This window comes from Cebus imitator, unplaced genomic scaffold, assembly GCF_001604975.1.
Source record: "Cebus imitator isolate Cc_AM_T3 unplaced genomic scaffold, Cebus_imitator-1.0 Scaffold195, whole genome shotgun sequence".
Taxonomy (NCBI): domain Eukaryota; kingdom Metazoa; phylum Chordata; class Mammalia; order Primates; family Cebidae; genus Cebus; species Cebus imitator.
This window is the reverse complement of record NW_016107510.1, coordinates 1,786,331-1,800,823: the sequence shown is the minus strand read 5'-3', so window position 1 is coordinate 1,800,823 and position 14,493 is coordinate 1,786,331.

The window sequence follows — 14,493 nt, the reverse complement described above, 5'->3', positions numbered from 1 at the left end:
AAAATTAAAAACCAGGAGGACAAAGTTCAGGTGAGTTCTTGTTAATTTTCTTTGTGCTTGTTTGCTTATGCAAATAGTGTTAAGTTGTTACTGGTTAAAATAATGGATTATAAAATAGTATCTACAAGCTCATAATAACCTCAGACCAAAACCATACAATGGATACACACAAATAAAAGCCAAGAAACTAAATCATGTCACCTGAGAAAATCATCATCACTAGAGGAAGACAGGAGTGAAATAATATAGAAAGAGAAGACTACAAAACAACCAGAAAATAAGTAACAAAATGGCAGGAGTACATCTTTACTTATCAGTAATAACACTGAATGTAAATGGACTAAACACTCCAATCAAAAGACCTAGACTGGCTCAATGGATTAAAAAATGAGACCCATTGATCTGTTGCTTACAAGGAACACGCTTCACCTATATACCTATAGACTGAAAAAAAAGAAATGAACAAAGATATTTCATGCCAATGGAAACTAAAAAAGAGCAGGAGTCACTATACTTATATCAGACAAAATAGATTTCAAGATAAAACTGTTAGAGGCAAAGGAGGTCACTACATAATGATAAAGGGGTCAATTCAGCAAGAGGATATAACCATTTGAAATGTATGAAGCACACAGATATATAAAGAAAATAATAGCACAAAAGGGAGAGATAAGCCCTAATAAAATAATAGCTGGAAACTTCAACATCCCACTTTCAGCATTGGACAGATCTTCCGGAGAATCAACAAAGAAATATCAGACTTATTATGCACTATAGACCAAATGGATATAATATTTATATAACATTTCATCCAAGAGCTGCAGAATACACACTTTTTTTTTCCTAAGCAAATGGTTCATTCTCAAGGATAGATTATATGTTAGGTTACAAAACAAACCTTAAAGCATTCAAAAAAGTTGAAATAATATCCAGCATCCTCTCTGACCACATTGGAGTACAACTAGAAAATAATAAGAGGAATTTTGAAAACTATACAAATACATGGAAATTAAACAATATGCCCCTGATTGACCAGTGGTTAATTAAGAAATTAAGAAGGAAATAAAAAAATTTCTTGAAATAAATGATAATGAAAACACAACCAAAACCTATGGGACAGACCAAAAGCAGTACTAAGAGAGAAGTTTATAAGTGCCTACATCATAAAAGAGGAAAAATACCAAATAAATAATTTAATAATGGATTTTTTTTTTAAGATGGAGTTGGAGTTTCACTCTTGTTGCCCAGACTAGAGTGCAGTGGTTCAATCTTGGCTCAATGCAACCTCTGCCTCTTGGGTTCAAGCAATTCTCCTTCAGCCTCCCGAGTAGCTGGGATTATAGGCATGTGCCACCATGCCTAGCTAATTTGTATTTTTAGTTAAAACAGGGTTTTTCCATGTTGGTCAGGCTGGTCTCCAACTCCTGAACTCAGGTGATCTGCCTGTTTCAGCCTCCCAAATTGCTGGGATTACAGGCATGAGCCAGTGCACCTGGCCTGATGCATCTTAAAGAACTAACAAAGCAAGAGCAAATCAAACCCAGAATTACTAGAAGAAATAATAAAGATCAGAGCAGAAATAAATAAAACTGAACTGAAGAAAGATCCAATGAAATAGTGAGGTGGGCTTTTTAAAAATGTTAAACAAATTTTATAAACCTTTAGCTAGACTAGCTATAAAAAGAGAAGATTCAAATAAATAAGAAATGAAAAAGGAGACATTGCAAATAATACTGCAGAAATTCAACGGATTATTAGAGGCAACTATCAGCAACTATATGCCAATAAATTGGAAAATCTGGAAGAAATTGATAAATTCCTAGCTACTTACAACTTATCAAGATTGAACCAGGAAGAAATCCAATAACAAGTAATGAGACTGAAGCCATAATTAAAAGTCTGTCAGAAAAGAAAAGCCCAGGACCTGATGGCATCCCTACTGAATTCTACCAAACATTTAAACAAGAAATAATGCAAACCCTACTCAAACTATCCTGAAAAATACAGGAGGAGGGAATACTTCTAAAATTATCCTCTGAGGCCAGTGTTACCCTGATTCCAAAACCAGAAAAAAGAGACATTAAAAAAGTAAACTCTAGGCCAGTATCTCTGATGACTATTCATGTAAAAATGCTCAACAAAATACTAGCAAACCAAATTCAACGATATATTAGAAAGATCATTCATCATGACCAAGTTGGGTTTATCCCTTGGATGCAAGGATGGTTCAACATATGCAAATCAATCAACGTGATATATTATGTCAACAGAATGAAGAATAAAAGCCATTTGATCTTTTCAATTGATGTGGGAAAAGCATTTGAAAAATTCAACATCCCTTCATGATAAAAATACTCAAAAACTGGTGATAGAACACCTTAACATAGTAAAACCTATATATAATAGACCCCAGCTAGTATCATACTGAATGGGGAAAAAAAGCTTTTTCTCTAAGATGTGGAATACAACAAGGATGCTCACCGTTAACACTGTAATGCAATATAGGGCTGAAAGTCCTAGCTAGAGCAATGAGACAAAAGAAAGATAAGAAAGATATAAAGGACATCCAATTTGGAAGGGAAGAAGTCCAATTATCCTGTTTGCAGATGACGTGATCTTAGATTTGGAAAAATTAAAGACTCCACAAGAAAACTATTAGAATTGATAAACAAATTCAGTAAAATTTCGGTATACAAAATAAGTATACAAAAATCAGTAGAATTTCTATATGCCAGTAGTGAATAATCTAAAAAATAAAACAGTAATTCTACTTGTAGTGGCCTCAAATACAGTTAAACAGCTAGGAATTAACCGAAGAAGTGAAAGATTTCTATTAAACCATAAAACACTGAAGAAAAAAATGGTGAACACCAAAATTAAAAAACAAAAAGATAGTTCATGTTCACAGGCTGAAAGAATCAATATTATTAAAATGTTCATACTACCCTCAGCAATCTACAGATTCAGTGCAATCCTATCAAAATACCAAGGATATTCATCACAAAAATAGAAAAAATAATTCTAAAATTTACATGGAACCACAAAAGACTCAGAATAGCCAGAGCTATACTAAACAAAAAGAACAAAATTGGAGGACTCACATTACCTAATTTAAAATTATATTACAGATTTAAAGTAACCAAAACAGCATGATCCTGGCATTAAAACAGACACATAGACCAAAGGAACAGAATAGAGGACCCTAAAACAAATCCACACACCTACAGTGAACTCATTTTTAACAACAGTTCCACGAGCATACACTGGGAAAAAGGAAGTCTCTCCAATAAATGGGGCTGAAAAATGAAACTAGACCCCTATCTCTTACCATATACAAACATCAAATCAAAGTCAGGTAAAGACTTAAACATAAGACCTGAAACTGTTTCAAGAAAATATGAGGGACAATCTCCAGGACATTGGTCTGGGCAAAGATTTCTTGAGCAATATGCCACAAGCACAGGCAACCAAAACCAAAAATGGAGAAATAGGATCGCATCAAATTTAAAAGCTTCTGCACAGCAAAGGATAAAATCAACAAAGTAAAGAAACAACACACAGATAGGGAGAAAAGTTTTGTAAATTACCCATCTGACTAAAGATTAATAAATATATCAGAAGTTTAAACAACTCTAAAGGAAAACATCTGATAATCCAATCAAAAGATGGGCAAATAATTTGAATAGATATTTCTCAAAAGAAGACATACACATACAAATGGCAAACAGATACATGAAAAGGTGCTCAGTATCACTGATCATCAGAGAGATGCAAATCAAAACTACAATGAGCTATCATCTCATTTCAGTGAAAATGGCTTGTATCTAAAGGCAGGCAATGACAAATGCTGGCAAGGATATAGAGAAAAGGGAATTCTTGTACATTGTTGGTTGGAACGTAAATTAGCACAATCACTATGGAGAACAGTTTGGAGATTTTAAGAAAACTAAAAATTGAGCTACCATATGATTCAGCAACCTTACTTCTGGCTATATGCCCCCAAAAAGGAAATCATTATATTAAAGAGATAACTACATTCCTATGTTTGTTGTAGCACGGTTCACAATAGCTAGGATTTGGAAGCAACTTAAGTGTTCATCAACAGATGAATGAATAAAAATTTGGTACATATACGAATGGAGTACTATTCAGCCACAAAAAGGAGTGAGATTCAGTCATTTGCAACAACATGGATGGAACTGAGTATCATTAAATTTGGTGAAATAAGCCAGGCACAGAAACACAAACATTGCATATTCTCACTTAATTTGTGGGATCTAAAAATTGAAAGAGTTGAAGTCATGGACATGGAGAGTAGAAGGATGGTTACCAAGAGGCTAGGAAAGGTGGTGGGGAACTAAAGGGTATGCAGGGATGGCTAATGGGTATAAAAATGTAGTTAGAAAGACTGAATAAGACCTATTTGATAGCATAGCAGAGTGACTAAAGAATAACTGTACATTTTTAAATAACTTAGCATGTAATTAGATTGTTTCAACTCAATGGATGGATGTTTGAGGGTATGGATACTCCATTCCTCATGATGTGCTTATTTCACATTGCATGTCTTTATCAAAATATCTCATGGACCCCATATATACATACAAATACTATGTACCCACTAAAAATTTTTAAAATTTTTAAATTTTAGAATTGAGAATATACAGCATCCTCTAACCTTCTCCTTAAATATGCAAAGAAGCTGAGGTCAAGAATGGTTTTCTTACTGCCATTCATTATTTCAGTCACTAATTCTTTGATTTAACAAGGACTGAGTCCTTCTAAAACCAGTTTACATTCTCCACTAAAACAAATTGTTTCCCAGGCAGCTGCAGGGAATCTCAGTTTATATCTTAGGAGGTGAGTACAGCAGAGGCCTCACAGTCCACACTGAGAGAGTGGTCAGGCTGCCATGACTTTTAAAATACTGGTGTGACATTTTAAATAAAGTGACTCCTGCAGCCTTCCCCAAGCTTTTTTGATTTTCCTCCTCTAAGAAGTTTTAAGGCCCTTGAGTCACATCTTATTTCTAATGAAACCTTTTTCTTCAAATTGTAGTTTTTTTTCAAAGGGTATGTCAGTTCGTCTTACTCCTAGGGCAAAGGAAACTCAATAAGAGCTATACGGTGTATGCCGTTTTAGTTAAGCCGTACTGCACTTGAAATTGATTCTCGGAAGGAGGAGGAAGTAGGCATTTGGAACTATGAGCTTTATTTAAAAATTCATTTTAAACAATTCACATAAGGTCAGGTCATTTCAGAACTCCTGGGATCCAATTGCCTATCATAATTATAGCCATTTCAAATTTTTCATAGAGGAGTATCTACCCTATACTCCAACATAGCGCTGGGGACAACAATGCTAATGACACATTGCTTTCTTTTTGGTTATGTAAAACTTTCATTTTCCTCTAGTTTTATATTTTAAAGCTGTTTTTAAAGATCCGTTATCCTTTATGACAGAATTGTTATGTGGATTACAGTGAGGGTAATTTAGTGTTATTGAGACATTTACACTATGTGAGAGCTTATTATATGCTGGGGATTGTGTTAGGTATTTGAGAATCAAGATGAAAATACGGAAAAGGGTCAGATAGAATAATGTGAATTAAAAGTTTTGGAGCATCTAGTATGGGCCAAATATTGTGTTGGACACTCCATACAAACTATTTCATTTAACTTTTAACACTCTGAAAAATGTGTCATTTTGATTTTTCAGATATAGAACTGAGTCTCTTACTAAATATGGTAGAGAATAAATAAAATATTGAATAATTTATGTGTCTAAATTATAAAATGTAAACAGGAAGTCAGAATAAAACAAATTGCTCAGGACTATTGCTCTGGGTAATGTTTTAGTTGGACTTTGGGAGCTGCATGTGAAATAAGTGGGAATAGAGAATTTTCTGATTGAAGGAATGGAATGAAAACGTGTTTTGAGAGATGAAAGTACATGAACCAGGAAATAACTAGGGATACCTAGCATACAGGATGTGTTGCAACATGAACAGCAGGCAGAGTGCGTACTGGAGATGCTGTTAATGTACCAGTCCATTTCCTAGGTTCATCTCTGAGTTCATGTGAAGCTGTTGTACACAATTTCTCAGTTGAAGACCCTGAGTCTGCTGCTCTGCTAGGAAACTTTCTCTGGCACCAGGACAGTTTGCTCAATTGCAGAAAGGTGCTGATAAGGAAACATGGGAAAGTTAACCCCAGGAACAACTCTCAACCAGTGGGAGATGAAAATCAATGGTTAATGCTTTAGCTCCTTGGTTCATTGGTGGGGAAATTCTAAAGCACAGTCTCCACTGTTTTACAAAAGTGAACGAGCAACTGACTCCAGCTGTCTGGCTTTTTAGTGTACATTTTTATTGTCTTGTCTCACTTTCCTAGCCTGCTTTTTCCCATCTCCTGGGATCATCTCCCAAATAAATTATCTTCACCTGTCTTTGTTTCAGGGTCTGCTTTGTAGGTGAGTGGGGGAGTTCAGACTAAGGGCAGGAGAACTGGAAAGCAGAGGAAGATATAAAGTAGGTGTGTGGCCTTGTGTGCTAAGAGACATGGATTTTTAACTTACAGGAGTTGGGGCGTCACTAAAGTCTTTAAAAAATGTCACATTTGTAATTTAGAAAATGTACTCTTGTTACTGGGTGTATGATAAACTGGAAAGATTGACTCGAGAAACTGTTGAGTAATTGTTGGAATAGCGTAAAGGGCCTCAGCTTGGGCCATTAGTATAATAATAATGACAGATTGAGGTTTTTAAGATAGTATATAAAAGCTGGTTGGTTAGTACATATATAAGTTATAGTATCATCAGAAAATAGATATATCCTCAAAATAGGTTAAAAAGGTTGTAATTAAAGACCTATTTGCAAACATTTGTGCAGAACAAAGTGAAACCATGAGAGACGGTATCCCAAGGGAGGTAAAAGCAGAGAAGCTTTTATCACCCTAACTCCAAAAGAACATGGGGGAGTGGGTTCAAGAGCTTAAAGGAGAGCTTAGTAGACACAGGACCCCTTGATAGAAGCATTCGGTTCCTTTGGCTTTCAATTAAAAGATGGAGCCAGTGCAAATATGCCTTCTGGGGAGGAAGCAGGAATTCAGGCTTCTCTCCCTTACCGTAAGTATTCTGATGGAGCTCTCCACTGGCCAAACCAATTAGAAACCCAAAGGAAAAGTCACATGTTGAAATAGGCCACACAGATTAGCTACCTGGGTTAGAGGATAAGAAGGTCAAGGGCAAAGAGACCCAGGGATCTGCAGGGCACATGAAAGATGGTGTGTATTGTCCATTAGCAGAACCTAGGGACTGGAGAGCAGACCAGAAACAGGGCAAAAATTGGAAAAGAAGGGAAGACTATGGATGCCTTGGGAAGGCATTCTTCCTTTGATCTATGAAGGTACCTATGTAGGTAAAAGGTGAATACATGTGCTTGGGTGGGAGAGCAGAACTTGGGCACTGGAAAGAAGTAAGGTGGGAGATGGGACCAACAGCACCTGAAACTGGTAGCTTTGAATAAAGCATCTCTCTCTAAAAGTTATTTTTTTTTCTCTGAGAAATAACACTCTCCACTTTCCATATCATTACTTCTCAGTCCTCAAATGCATGTGAACATATGCACACATTACACATATTTTCATAATATTTGGAAATAGGATTGGTTTTGATAATATTTTAGTTAAACATATGTGGTGATAGGTTCTGTAGACATTGAATATTTCTCTTCTTCAAGGATCCTTGCTGGCCAGAGGACATTTAGCTATCTGAGATCTTTTCATGCTATTGAAGTCAATAGTTCAGTTGTGTGTAAGTGGAAACAGGAGTAAAGTCATGTTGATGGGATTTCTGAGAATCAATGCACTGGTTGAGATTCCTCCCATGATAGGCAACCCTATTTCATCAGAAGCAGGTCTACCCCACCTTGCCAGATAGGTGATGTGTTTGTGAGAAAAGCCTTGGTCTGGAGTCAGAGTCCCAGGTTTCGAATCCTAACTTAACCATTTATGTATATGAGGTTGAGCTAATTAGTAATCACCTTCAGTATCTTATCTACAGCATGGAGAGACTGAGCCCTTTTTGTAATTGTTAGAATAAGTCCATTTATGCAAAGCACAATTGCTTACTTTATGTATAAAATAAAATATTATTTTAACTTTCTGCTAGATGATTTCTGTGTTTCCGTGTTCTGTAGAATTTTAGAGGAATGTGGCAGTTTCTGGGTAAGAGCATTGTTATCATGGGTTTTTGGTTCAGATGGACGGTTTAAGCACTGTCTTGTCTATTTATCTGTGTGACTTCAGGCAAATTACTTAAATTTCATTCACTGTTCATACATGCAAATTGAGAATAATATTTCACAGGATTGCTACAAGGGTAAGACAATACACAAAATTTCATAGCATTCACCACCAATAGTGAGCACTCTGCCAATGAAAGTATTCTATTTTATTAGCTGTTAGCTTCTTTTCTTCTATTGTCACTCCTCTTTCCTACCTTTCCTCATTCTCCATTCTCCTCTTCCTGCCTAAAGCTAAATCCCAAGGGATGCTAGAGTGAGTATATATGACACATTGCCCAGTAACATGCCTAGAGACTTTACATATATTAATAGTTTAATCCTCACAGGAGCCTTCGATATTTTCCCCTTACGGCACATGATTAACCAAGGCTCAGAGAGGTTAATTGCCACAGAGTCACACCACTAATAATTGGCAATACTGGAATTTAAACCTGGCTTTAACTAGCTTCACATTTCTTTCCACAACTTCATTCTGGCTCATGCACAATTGAAAGTAACAAGGTGCTAAAGATACTGTTAAATTTGAAGTAATACACAAATGTGAAATACTATGATAATTGTTGTAAATTATTAAAATAATACTATTTTATACTGCTTGCTTGGCTCAGGTGCCTTTAACATACAGTCTTATTTGCACTCATCTGCAAGATAAGTCTGTTGTTTCATTCCATACTGACCAACACTGTGGGCTCAGCAAAAATTTAAAGGGATCTTTTCAGTCTTCTCTGTCCTTTCAAGCACAGACACAATAGGGATGGAAAAAGAGGACAGGGCAGCAGTCTATTTCTTTCTCATTGTGGAGATGGAGACAAACTATGAGTTTTGAGAGTGTGGCTCCACACATCCACCAGAATGCATTTTCCCTTGATAGACAAGGTGGTTTTGGGGAATTACAACCCCAGAATAGTTATAGAGTAACACTGGGAATCATGCAGATACTGGGCTTGATCTGGACTACAGGGTGGCCTTTGCCTAGGTCTATACAATCCATTTACAGAGCTGAGAGTGTATATGAAAGAACAATTTAAAAATCTAATTAGCATGATAGCTGGATTTTTAATTTTCTTTTAAAAATTTCTTCACAAGCGAGCTTGTTTCCAGAAAAAAGGCCAAAACCACCATAACCTATTTTAAAACTCACATGTTACTGCCAGAGTAAGCATTCCAGTTAAGAAGCACTAATCTGTCATTGGTACAGAAAATGAGAGAAGAAGATACTAGAAAATGTCTGAATAAAAAAGACACCCAAAAGAGGGGCTCTTTGATTAGTTTTCACTTCTTCTTGCATGCCTTCCATTCTTCCTCTCTTTCTTCCTCCTTCCTTCCTTTCTTTTTATTTAAATTAATAAACAACAATTCACCTGGACAATATAGTAAGGTCTTGTCTCTACAAAAAATAAACAATATTAACTGGGCATTGTGGCATGTACTTGTTCTCCTGGCTACTCATGAGTCTGAGGTGGGAAGATCACTTGAGCCTAGGAGGTCAATTCTACAGTGGGCCAAGATTGCACCAATGCACTCCAGCCTGGGTGGCAGAATGAGATCCTGCCTCAAAAACAAACAAAAAGCAATAAATATTTTCAGGAGAAAGGTGGATTTTTTTTCAAGACTAGGATTGATATCAAAACTTCTTCCTAAGCAATTCAGTGCCCTCTGGGAGAGACATGGAGGCCTAGCACTGCACAAGGAGAAAATCTGGTCCTTGCAAGTCAGGCATTTTACCAACTGTGTAATTCAATGAGCAAAAGCTTTAAAAGCTTATTTTAAAATAAGCTTTTTAAAGCTTATTTTAAATCTCAACTTTGGAAATTTTAATGGAGTTAAAAGATACTGCTGTAAATTCAATAAAGGCCTTGATGTAAGAAAGTGACTCCCCTGCAAAGCCCAGCATGGGATGAGAATCACATTAAGGTAAGACAAAAAATTCAGGACCCTGAAATGAGATGAAACTGTTCTGGGTTAAGGGTTTGCTTTTCAGTAGCCCTTTGCTAGGAAGAATGCTGGATTCTAGATTAGGACCTTACTGCATAGCATTAATAAGTTATAGTATAGTAAAATCCTTCTAGGATCTGGTTTCAAAATGCTCTTTGATCATATCCTCTACTGTAACCTTCATTTATTTGACTTTCAATAGTCTGAGTTCCTTCAGGGCAGGGGTTGTATCTTCTACAACTGTATCAACAATACCTGGTACAGAGCAAACATTCAGTAAATCCTTGTTGAATTAATGAATAAGCAGCTATTCTATGTGTTGATTATGTCTTCATAAACTCATGCCTTGAAGCATCTCTCTGAACATTATTTTAGACAGACACAGGTGAGCCTTACCTGACAAAAGCATTATTGTCATCCCAAGGACCACTGCAGTACAGCCTGATACAGAAGTCAGCTTAACAAGGTGTGTTTCTTTTCTGGTGGGCTGTGAATTACACTGATAGTGTGGAGAGAATGATAAAAAAAAATGTTCATAGAAAAATGTAAATATCAATGCAAGCAATATGAGGATAGTGCCAAATGAATAGAACAGATAATATGTGACTTCAAAGGCCGGAGAGGTTGATATGGGCATAGGTTGGGAGTCAGGAGGTAAGATATGAAATACTCTCAAGGGGATGAGTGGAGTGTGTACAATTGCAAGATGGAAAGTTATCAAGCAGAAAACCAGAAAGTTTTGCTTGTTGTTTTTATTTATGGACCCAACATACACTTTAGGGAGCCCACATAGCACATTCACAGCCTAGATAGCCTCAGGCTGGTCTTAATGTTACTGAAAGAACTGGCTTCAGACTCTAGCTCAGGTTTTCCTCCCTGGCATTTTCTACTCTTTAGAGAAAATGGAGAAAAACACCTAGCTCTCTGTACTCTAGAAGGTACTGTAGGTACTGCTATAATTCAATAAGGATTATTACTGAAAGGAGTAATAAAACAGTAGAACTAATAAAACAAAATGATAGCCCAATACACAGAGTCAGAAATGAAACCATCTAGAAACAGCACAGCTTTTGATCCATTTATCAAAGCACTTTTGGATTCAAGGTAGGGACAAAGAAAAAAAAGAAGTTTAATCCTTATCTAGAATTCTTAAATGAATAAATCATTTTAAATGGAACAGAGGAGACTTTTTTTTTTTATTGTTTTTCTTTTGTTTGGCAATTCACCTGAGTCTAAACCCTATCAATCCATTCTAATGAGTTCTTGGTTTATATCTTTAATTAGTCCCCAATGTTGTATTAGCAGTGGATTTGGGGGATTGTAGAATTTTGTAAGAAAATGTGCAAAGAAGAAAGAAAAATACCTTCTTTTGTCTAAAATTGAATATCTTTTGCTTAAAGAATCTGGGTTTACCCCCTTTTCCTACTCCCTTCTTCCCTCCTTTGTTTTCTTCCCCACTCCCTTCCTATTTTCCTTCTGTTCGTTTGATTTTTTTTTATTTGTTAGAAGATACAGATATTGCTGAATTATAGCAGATAACTTAGTGTTTTTTAAAAAAGTTTAATTATTTAAAAACCAATTATCATCAATATATAATGTAAAATGTCATTTAGCTCAAAAATACAAAAATCTCCATGCAATTAAGTGTTCTATATAGTGTCTTTGACCCTATATTATTTACAAGAAGACCTGCAATCTATCCAGGTCCAGTGCTGTGAAATTTCACTTTGTGATATCGACAAAATTTCTTAACATCTCTGTAGGCTTCCACATTGTGGGGATTCAGTCAGGGTGGTGGCGAAAGTATTAAGGGAAAAATATTAGAGAAAGTTATAGAATATAGTTTCGAACCCTTTTGAAAGGCCTAAGGGTTTTTTCTCTGGTTCTTGTCTGAAGGCAGCATTGTCCCCTTAGTTAAATAAATTAGAGTAGGAACAAAGGAATGTGGAGAGTTTACCTAACTAACCAGTTTACTCATGTGGTCTTAAAACTAACCTTTGAGCAGGGTGGCCATCTTGGGGAATGGTCCACCAGGGAAATTACCCTCTATCAGTGTTTGCTTTTGGCTCAGAACCTCGCCTTTAATCTTTCTGCAGAAGTGTGTTGACTTAGAGTCTCTGTTATTAAATCTATACTGAATAATTGTGAAGAGGGCCAAATAGTCAGGGTCATGTAGCTGCGACCTCTCCCTGTGAGTGGCTCACAACCCCCTAGCCCACTCATTCACTGGAAATTTGTGTCTGAGTGCATTTATTCACCTGTCGTGCAACTGGAGTCTGTGGGATGGGCCCCAGCAAGTGGTGACCCCAACACCACGTCCATTTGTAAAGATATGTCTTGAGAACCAAATGCAGCAATGTTGACAAAAGTGCTCTAAAACATATTGAGCACCAATATTCGAGGAAGCTAAACTCATACAAGATGTATATCTGAATGTTTAGGTAGCATAATATCTTTTATTCTCTTGCATTTATAACTATTTGGCTTAAGAATCAGTATACTTTCCACAATGTTTAAACTAATTTACACTCCCACAAATAGTGCATCTCTTTTCTTCATGACCTTGCCAGCCTCTTTTTTTTTTTTTTTTTTTTTTTTTTTTTTTTTAATAGCATTCTGACTGGTGGGAAATGATATTTCATTTTTGGTTTTGATTTGTATTTCTGTAATCATCAGTGATACTGAGCTTTTTTTTTCCCACATATTTGTTAGCCTCTGGAGAGCCAAATCCAAGATACATGACCTAAGATTAGTCAATTGGATACTCTCAGCAGGGAGTGAAAATCTTTCAGGAGAAATGTAAATACCCAATGACCAAAGTCTAGGACAGGGACCAGGCCCTAGTCTTTTTTTTTTTTTTTTTTAAATTCTGTTATATAAACTGTGTATTTGGAAACTTCATAGAGTGATCAACTACTGAATTTTTGCTGAACAATTAAGTGGCTTCAGCAGGTGATTTATTCCAATTATTGTTTCAATACACATCAGAAAATTTATATTTATGCACAAGGAAGAAGAAAATGAATTGCCTGTAATCCCATACCTCTTGACCACAGTGAATATTTCAGGATATACCTTTCTGGGAATTTCCATAAATATATATAGTTCTATGTATTTATATGCATATATACAAATATAGATAACATAAATATGCATATATCACATATAATAAGCATATATAAGATAATACATATAAATGTAAACCAATTTAATACAGTTATGTTACACATGGTACATAGAGCATACATATACATAAGTATTAATATAAAACTTAACCACCAATATTAATCATTCAGTATTTTCCTGCTATTTTACTTATATAAAGGTTTTCAAGTTTCATTTTACAAAAATGAACTATGATGAACGCCCTTATTACTAAATTTTGCAGATAGTAATTTTTTATGCAATGTGATATTTTCCCAGACCTATTTAAGTCACATATAAGCTCTATATCAAAGGTAGAACCAAATGAAAACACATTTTAGCAATTCTAGCACTATTCACATAAAAAGTTCGGAACCCTACTGCTTCCCTGCCTTTGTTGTTTGATTCCACTATGATGGCTTTTAATACCTCCAGACCTTCTTGACTTTATCTCTCATTTGTGATCCTCAAATTAGGCCTTGGTCCTGACAACAGAACTGGCTTCTTTTCTCTAGTTTTAGAACTGGGTGATGGGCAGGAAGGCAGCAAATCACACTGCCACGCATGTACATATGCAACAATCTTGCATGTTCTTCACATGTACCCCCAAACCTAAAATGCAATAAAATAAATAAATGGGAAAACAAAAAAAACAAAAAAAACAAAAAGCTTGACATTCTCCTCTGGATGTGGCTTACATTCTCTGCCTGGCTTCGTTTCCTCCTGACCATTCTGGTAAACTGAAACCCAAACTTCAGCGTGGCTGTGTCATTCAGTCTGGGTGAAATTTAAATGCATGGCAAGGATAGAACATTTACAGTGGAGGTTGTGGTCCGGGACCTTGAGTGCCAACGTAGAGTTTAGACTCTTTTCTGTGAACATTGTGGTGCCAGTAAAGGTTTTAAAATTGATTAATTTGGTATTTGTGTGCAAAATAAGTCAGAGAGGGTAAAGCTTAGAGACTAGAGGCTACTAAGGTCAAATGATGTATGTCCTGGTGATAAAATAGAAACAAAGAAAAAGAGAGGATGTGACATTTTAAAAAGAGACTTAAAAATAGACTTGAATAAAGGCCGGGCGCGGTGGCTCAAGCCTGTAATCCCAGCACT